The sequence below is a fragment of the Paroedura picta genome, chromosome 1, assembly GCF_049243985.1.
Source record: "Paroedura picta isolate Pp20150507F chromosome 1, Ppicta_v3.0, whole genome shotgun sequence".
Lineage (NCBI taxonomy): Eukaryota > Metazoa > Chordata > Lepidosauria > Squamata > Gekkonidae > Paroedura > Paroedura picta.
The window spans coordinates 196,606,797-196,615,214 of record NC_135369.1 but is presented as its reverse complement, the minus strand read 5'-3'; the positions used below and the strand labels follow the sequence as shown (position 1 = coordinate 196,615,214).

At 42.9% G+C, this 8,418-nt stretch overlaps 1 long non-coding RNA gene across 1 annotated transcript; it reads left to right on the top strand.

The window, feature by feature from the left end:
* Positions 1–871: 871 nt before the first annotated feature.
* Positions 872–1,167, top strand: LOC143822556 (uncharacterized). Its single transcript, XR_013226199.1, has 2 exons — positions 872–939; positions 1,051–1,167. It is a non-coding gene; the product is annotated as an uncharacterized LOC143822556 (long non-coding RNA).
* The last annotated feature ends 7,251 nt before the right edge of the window (positions 1,168–8,418 follow it).

The following is an 8,418-nucleotide window of genomic DNA, read 5'->3' as shown; positions in this document are numbered from 1 at the left end:
GAAGGAGGGGGGGATTGGTGTGGGTTTTACCATAGCTTTTCAATTTGCAAGGGATGTTAGTACAATCCTATTAGCCCCAATGGGGGGTGGGGGCTCTTACACACACAACAGAGTATTGGAGGGAGGTTGGGATACCCAAAATTGTATAAGCCCCATTTACAGCAATAATAAAAATATAAACGCTTACCAAAATCCAAAAGCAGGCCATGTGGGACACATTGCTGGAGTGAGGGGGGTGAGTGAAGAGGGGGGTGGGGCCTGGGTGAGGGAGGAAGCAGAATGCAGTGAGGAGGAGGAGCATTTCCATGGAGCCTGCAAATCACCTGACGCCAACGGCGAATTATGGGACAGCTTTTACACAAAGAAGATTAGAATGTTTTAAAGGGATTAGCGCATCTGTAGGCTGCCTCTTTCTCAGTTCCACAGAAAGGAGCTAGCATCACCATCTCCATAGCTTGGCTCTTTTTGGCCATTCAGGGTGAAACCAAAGCAGAGGCAACACTAGGTAAGTTTTTAAGGCATATTTTCCTTTATTAATGGGTAAATTGAATTATGTAGGAGCAAAATGATTTAAAAAGTAACTGGGGTAAAATCATAGATTTAAATAGGGAGGCCTTGCTTGTCTGAAGCAGCAGAATAAAGTTTGAGTCCAGTGGCAACTTTAGACCAAAAAAGTTTTATTTTATTTCATGTGCACCCCACATTTTTCTCTGTTTCTCATTTTTAGTGTAGTGATAAAATAAATCAAAACCCCACAATGTTTGAAGGAAGCCCTTCCAAGCAACCAGGTATGTTTTTTGTATATTTAGAATATTAATTTTGGGCCATGTGGTTCCCCAAAGTTTATCCTTATTTTGCTGTTCCCCCATTTAGTACAAAACAGCTCGAAAGAATCTAAGACTTTATCCAAAGATGAGGTGCTAAGAAGGTTGCAGTCAGGTATATTTAAACTATTTGAAATGCATGATATTTTCACAGATTTGGGAGATGGTGGGGGGTGATGAAGCCATGTGATTATTTCATGGGAATTCATTTCTCTTGACCCCCTAGATGATGAGGATGATTTCATTCCTGAATCCTTTATTAAATATCGCAAGCGTTGTAAAACTCCACAGGATTCCTTTCAGAAAAAAGAGACAGGCTCCAAAAGCAAACGCCCGCAGAAAGGTATTGTATAAATAGCTGGTTTGGATATTTTGTCGTGCTTGTGATAGACATACGGGGAGGTGTGTGTGTGTGTAATCAGCACATTTTTCTCTCTCCTCACACAGAAAAAATATCATCCAAACAAGCCTCAAATTTTTCCACTCTGTATCAGCCCCCCTGCCTGGTCTTACAACCTGAAAATACCAGTGCCCTTGCCCATTTGGTTCAGAACTGCAGTTCGAAAGAATCTAAGACTTTATCCGATAATGTTGTTCTAAGAAGGTTGCAGACAGGTATATTTAAATATTTGAATTGCATACTTTTGTGATAAAATGCAGGGAGGGGTACGCTAACAATACAATTTATAAGGCCATGTGTGAGGGACAAAGCCGGGAAACTTATCTTCATTTTTCTCTCTCCCAGACCCAAATTTGTTCTGCCTGTATCCATGCCCACGACTGGTCCTGAAACCTGTAACGGGGTGCAAAGCAACAGAGCCAACTTCCCTGAAGCAGCAGCAGATCTGCATGAAAGAAACATCAAAACCCACCACCCCAAAAGTATACGGTAAACCACAGCCAACATTCAAACACCAAACTGCACATAAGTGTAAACAAAAGAGCAATGGTTCTGAACACCCCTGCAAGCAACATAAAATGGACACTACTGATACTGAATCTAAAGTATTGTGTGACATAAGAGCTTTGGTTAACAATTATTCAGACCCTAAAGTGACCTTGCAGGCCGTGCGTAGTCTTATTGGTGCCACTTTCAAAAATTCAGAAAGTGATGAAGCCAGTATAAGTGTTGATAGGGGGTTCAGGCAAAGGGGGTCTGGGAAGGTCATAGGGCAGCTGCCCACACACCAAAGAAAAAGCAAGCACTTGAAATTGAAAAAGCAACGGCATTTGAGAATTGCCGGAAGAATGAAAAAATGGTTAAGTCTCAACAAAAAGGATATGAATCTCCTAACAATGGCAGAAATCCTGAGAGATCAGATAATTGCCCCCTCGGCTCTGAAGAACAGGCTCCCACTACTTCTCAATTAGACATTAACAACGCAGGAGGGGTATGTGACCCTCCTGAGGAAATTCCCTTAGAACGTCCCCCACAAGAAGTTTCCCAACCTCCTGATATGCCAAGAGTTTACGTAGAAAGGCTTGGACATTGGGAAAGGCAATTGCAGTGCTTGCCAATGGATCAACATTCAGAAGTTTTCAGATTTGTTAACTTGGAGCAGTTTGGCCATCCAATGCTAGCACAGGAAGCTATCCGTCATTCTATACAGCAGCTTCTGAATGAGATGGGTGATAGAGTACAGGAGGGAGATTTAGTCTAAAAAATCCTCTGCGAGCGGGTCTAACTAATCCTCTGCGATCTGTGAGGAGGCCATTGGGTGGATTCCCAGCTGATGATTTTATTAACCAGATGGCAAACCTCATGCAGAGTAATGCTGAAATCCATCTTCATGGCTCCCTGAGCTTAGTTATGACTGTAATTAGAAACAGAGGTGGGAAAGGAAGGAGGGTTATAAGTACTGTCCTTTACAGCGAGGTTATCCATAAGAAGAAGCGCCACTTATTAGATCCTGATAATGTAAATAGTAACTTGTGCTTTGGTATAAGTCTTTTGGGTGTTATGGAAGAAAAACTGGTCACCATTCCAGAATTAGCCCAAAGTGCCCGCCAGTTGTATAGAGATCTAAGTTTTTCTGATGAACAGAAAATATTAGAATCATAGAATCATAGAATCATAGAGTTGGAAGGGGCCATACAGGCCATCTAGTCCAACCCCCTGCTCAACGCAGGATTAGCCCTAAGCATCCTAAAGCATCCAAGAAAAGTGTGTATCCAACCTTTGCTTGAAGACTTCCAGTGAGGGGGCACTCACCACCTCCTTAGGCAGCCTATTCCACTGCTGAACTACTCTGACTGAGAAAAACTTTTTCCTGATATCTAGCCTATATCGTTGTACTTGAAGTTTAAACCCATTACTGCGTGTCCTTTCCTCTGCAGCCAGCAGAAACAGCATCCTGCCCTCCTCCAAGTGACAACCTTTCAAATACTTAAAGAGGGCTATCATGTCCCCTCTCAACCTCCTTTTCTTCAGGCTGAACATTCCCAAGTCCCTCAACCTATCTTCATAGGGCTTGGTCCCTTGGCCCCAGATCATCTTCGTCGCTCTCCTCTGTACCCTTTCAATTTTATCGATGTCCTTCTTGAAGTGAGGCCTCCAGAACTGCACACAGTACTCCAGGTGTGGTCTGACCAGTGCCGTATACAATGGGACTATGACATCTTGTGATTTTGATGTGATGCCTCTGTTGATACATCCCAAAATGGCATTTGCCTTTTTTACCGCTGCATCACACTGCCTGCTCATGTTCAGTTTACAATCCACAAGTACCCCAAGGTCTCGTTCACACACAGTGCTACCTAGAAGCGTATCCCCCATCCAGTAGGCATGCTTTTCATTTTTCTGACCCAGATGCAGAACTTTACACTTATCTTTATTAAATTGCATCTTGTTCTCATTTGCCCATTTTTCCATTGTGTTCAGATCTCGTTGAACTCTGTCTCTATCTTCCGGAGTATTTGCCAGTCCTCCCAATTTGGTGTCATCTGCAAACTTGATGAGTAGTCCCTCCACCCCCTCATCTAGATAATTAATAAATATGTTAAAAAGTACCGGGCCGAGCACCGAACCCTGAGGTACCCCGCTACTCACCTCTCTCCAGTCTGATGAAAAACCATTGACAACAACTCTTTGAGTGCGGTTCTCTAACCAATTCCCTATCCACCTAACGATCTGAAAATCCAGATTGCAGTCCTTCAACTTATCCATCAGAACATCATGGGGAACCTTGTCAAAAGCTTTACTAAAATCCAAGTAAATGACATCAACCAAATTTCCCCGATCCAGCAAACCTGTTACTTGGTCAAAAAAGGAAACTAGGTTGGTCTGGCAGGACCTGTTGGAGACAAATCCATGCTGACTTCCTTGGATCACCAAATTGTCCTCCAGATGTTTGCAGATCGCTCCCTTTAATATCTGCTCCATTATCTTCCCCACAACAGAGGTCAGACTCACTGGTCTGTAGTTTCCCGGGTCATCCTTCCTCCCTTTTTTGAAGATCGGAATAACGTTTGCTCTTTTCCAGTCCTCCGGGACATCTCCAGTCCTTAAAGAGGTTCTGAAGATGATGGACAAGGGCTGTGCAAGTTCTCTGGAAAGTTCTTTGAGTACTCTCGGGTGCATTTCATCTGGACCAGGGGATTTGAACTCATCCAGTGCAGCTAAATGCCTCTCGACAACCTCTCTATCCATGTTAACCTGCCACCCAGACACTATCCTTTGGCTACAGCCATCTCTAGATGTGCCTAAACACTTTGACCTGTGGGAAAAAACAGATGTAAAATAGGCACTAAGCCTTTTTGCTTTCTCTGCATCTTCCGTTAGAGTTTGTCCATTCGCACCCAACAGTGGGCCTATTGCCTCCTTTACTTTACGTTTGGTCCTCACATAACTGAAAAATCTTTTCTTGTTACAATGGGCTTCCCTGGCCAATCTTAGCGCACTCTCAGCTTTGGCCTTTCTGATGATTGATCTACAGTGCCTAGTAACCTGTAGGTACTCATCTTTAGAGCTCTGTCCTTCCCTCCATTTCCTGAACATTTTCCTTTTCTTTCTTAGTTCCTCTTGAAGTTCTCTGTTCATCCAAATAGGCTTCTTAGAGCTCCTGCAGTGTTTTCGTATTTCTGGAATAGTCATTGATTGAGCATGCAATAGCTCTTGTTTGAGTAGCTCCCACCCTTCACATGTTCCCTTCCCTTCCAGCATTCTCGTCCATGGTATGACAATCATCATGTCTCTGAGTTTATTAAAGTTTGCCCTACAAAAATCCAACATCTGCATCTGGCTACAAGCTTCCTTGGCTCCCCATCTCAAAAGGAATTCTATGAGGACATGGTCACTTCCCCCTAGGGTCCCCACCTCCTTCACCTCATCCACCAACTCTTGCCTGTTGGTCAGTATTAAGTACAGTATGGACTTAAGTCCATCACTATTGAAATAAAGACTGACCAGAACAAGAACGTGTCATTTCGTTTTGGTAAGATGATTGTGAAGGACTTTCGTCCTCGGAAAAGCCTGCTCTTTTCTCACCAGGATGGTCATTATAAAAAGCTATGGAGACCCAGAACTTTATAGGAATTATTACAAGAACCAAGCCAGTTCTGCTCTCCCTGGTTACCATGGAGCCACGGTTATGTATGGGGCAGGGATAGGGAGCATATTCCGGAGCCTTTTTCAAAAAGCTGTCCCTGTTTTGAGAAGGGGATTTGAGCTCATAAAGCCCCATGTGAAATCTGCTGCCTGAAATCTTGCTAAAGACGTTGTAGGTCATGTTTCTGAAGCTGTTCTGAAAAGAGTGAGTCTGCCTGGACCGCAAGATGGGTCAGGCCTCATGTACCTTCCAAGAAAGCGAGGGGTTAAAAGAAAAGCATCATGTGTGCAACTTACTGGACCCCACGACCTGATAAAAGGAAGGCTGTTAAGCGGTGGCCACCTCAGAAGCGGAACGCAAATTTTCTTGATGGCTATGCTGTAGTTGGAGGGCAAACCACAGCTTTATGAATTTGAATGCTGTTATTCAGTGGCTGTCCACAATGTTTCAGCCCCGCTGACAGAAATCCACTGACGGATTCATCCTTTGGTGACTTACACTATAGAACACAAAGGAAAGAAAGTTATTTGAAAAGCCAGGGGTTTGCAGTTAGGATCCTGTGGGAACATGAGTGGAGGGACATGGTGAAGTTTGACAGCGAGCTTAGAGCTTTTCTGAGTGAGAATAAATTCCCAACACCTCTCTGCCCCAGAGACGCTCTCTTTGGGGGCCGGACAAATGCTATTTGTCTATATTACAAATCTAAGGTGGGTGAAAAAATACACTACTATGATTTCACCAGCGTGTACCCGTTTGTGAACAAGACAAAGAAATATCCAATTGGACATCCGCAAATTATTTATAAGGACTTTGCCCCATTATCGGAATACTTTGGCATTGCCAAAGTTAAGATGCACCCACCTCGAGGTCTCTTTTTCCCTGTTTTACCCTTCAAAGTGGAGGACAAACTTCTATTCCCATTGTGTCGCACATGTGCTGAGACTAAGCAGACGGTGAGATGTGGGCACTCTGCTGAGGAAAGGGCTCTAGAAGGGACATGGTGTACTATAGAACTGATGAAAGCTATAGAGAAGGGGTACAGGATCATGTCAATGAGTGAGGTGTGGCACTTTGCAGAATCCTCTGAAGAACTGTTTTCAGATTATATTAAGCTTCACCTCCGCCAAAAACAGTAGGCTTCTGGTTATCCGAGCTGGAGTACAGATGATGAAAAAAAAGGCAAAATACATTGCAGATTACTTAGAGAAACACGATATTCAACTGCGTGCTGATCACATAGCTCTGAACCCTGCAAAGTGGCAAATTGCAAAACTTTTTCTAAATTCTTTGTGGGGAAAGTTTGGTCAGCGTTCAAACTTAGTAAACACCAGCATAGTGAGGGATACAACCCAGCTTTTAGAATATGCCTTTTCTCCAGCCTCTGATATTTCTGGTTTTGATATTATTGATGATGCAACAGCAAGTGTCTCCTGGAAACATGCAAAAGATACATTTACTTTATCAGGTAATACAAATGTCCTGATTGCCTGTTTTACAACGGCTTATGCCCGCCTAGAACTTTATGATTTACTAGACAAGCTTCAAGATCGTTGCTTGTACCATGATACTGATTTTGTGATTTTTGTGAGTAGGGAGGGGGACTGGAATCCTCCTTTAGGTGATTATTTAGGCGATCTCACAAGTGAGATCCCGCCAGATGAGCATATCACAGAGTTCACGTCGGCTGGGCCCAAAACCTATGGATATACTCTGTCAGGGGGCAAGGCATGCATGAAAGCCAAAGGCATCACGCTCATTGTTTCAAATTATAAGAAAATAAACTTTGAAACATTGAAGGATCTGGTCCTAGATTACAGCCCAGGGCAGCCTCCTAAAGAGATCCGAGTCCCGCAGCCCTCCATCATAAGAAATAAAAATCAGTTTCTCATTGAGACAGGGCCACTTAAGAAAACCCTGAAAGTTGTTTATGATAAGAGGGTCCTTGTGGATTATTATAAAACCCTGCCATATGGTTTTTAGAATGGACGTGCATTGGAAACATCCATTTTCTGCAGTGGTGGCGGGGCCTAGCAACTGTGGCAAAAGTTTCTTTGTTAAAAACATTTTGGACAATGCCCAGCATGTACTTTCTGTAATGCCTGAAAATGTGGTGTATTTTTATCGTCTTTGGCAAAAATTATTTGAAGAACTCCTTTGTAAGTAACCCTTTTTAAAGTTTGTAGAAGGGTTGCCTGAAATACTTAACAATGATCAGCTGCTGCCTCCTAATAAAGTAAATATGATCATAGTAGATGATTTGATGGACTCTGCTTGTGAAAATCCTGAGATTGAAAGGGCCTTTACTAAATACGTACATCACCGGAATCTGAGTATTTTATTTATTACTCAGAATATTTTTTCCATGGAAAAAGCAATAGATCCATCAGCTTAAATACAAAATATCTGGTACTGTTTAAAAATCCCAGGGACAAATTGCAGATTGCAACATTGGCCCGTCAAATGTACCCTGGAAAGTCACAATTCTTTCTGGAGGCTTTTGAAGATGCCACACAAAGGCCTTATGGATATCTGGTTCTGGATTTAAATACCTCTACACCAGATTCTTACAGGCTAAGAACTGGACTAAGGCTTATGTCTTAAAAACAAAACCGACCTCCACTGCATATAAAAGGAAACCGCAAGTCCCTTAAACATCCTGTTTCCCTGAGTCCTCTGAAGAGCAACATGTCCAGGTGGATAAAGAGGAATTTGGCTCTCCTAAAAATACTTATCAAGTCTTCGCCGCAACAGAGGAAAGCAGTTCTTTGCTCAGCTTTGGATGATCTGGTTGCAGCAATCTCTGAAATCACTCTCAATATTTTAAAAGGCTCTATCACTGCGCCAAGTATGCGTACTGAGGAAGCGGCGGTCTTTTATTAAAAATCTGAGTAACAAAAGAATATCTCTGAAAAAGAAGAAGGCGCTGGTCAAACAATCTGGGGGGTTTATAGCGCCTCTGTTAAGCTTTGCCATTCCCCTCCTAACTAGCCTTCTAACAAACCAATAATGGAATATGCAGAAAAAATGTACCTGGTTCCTAGCCACCA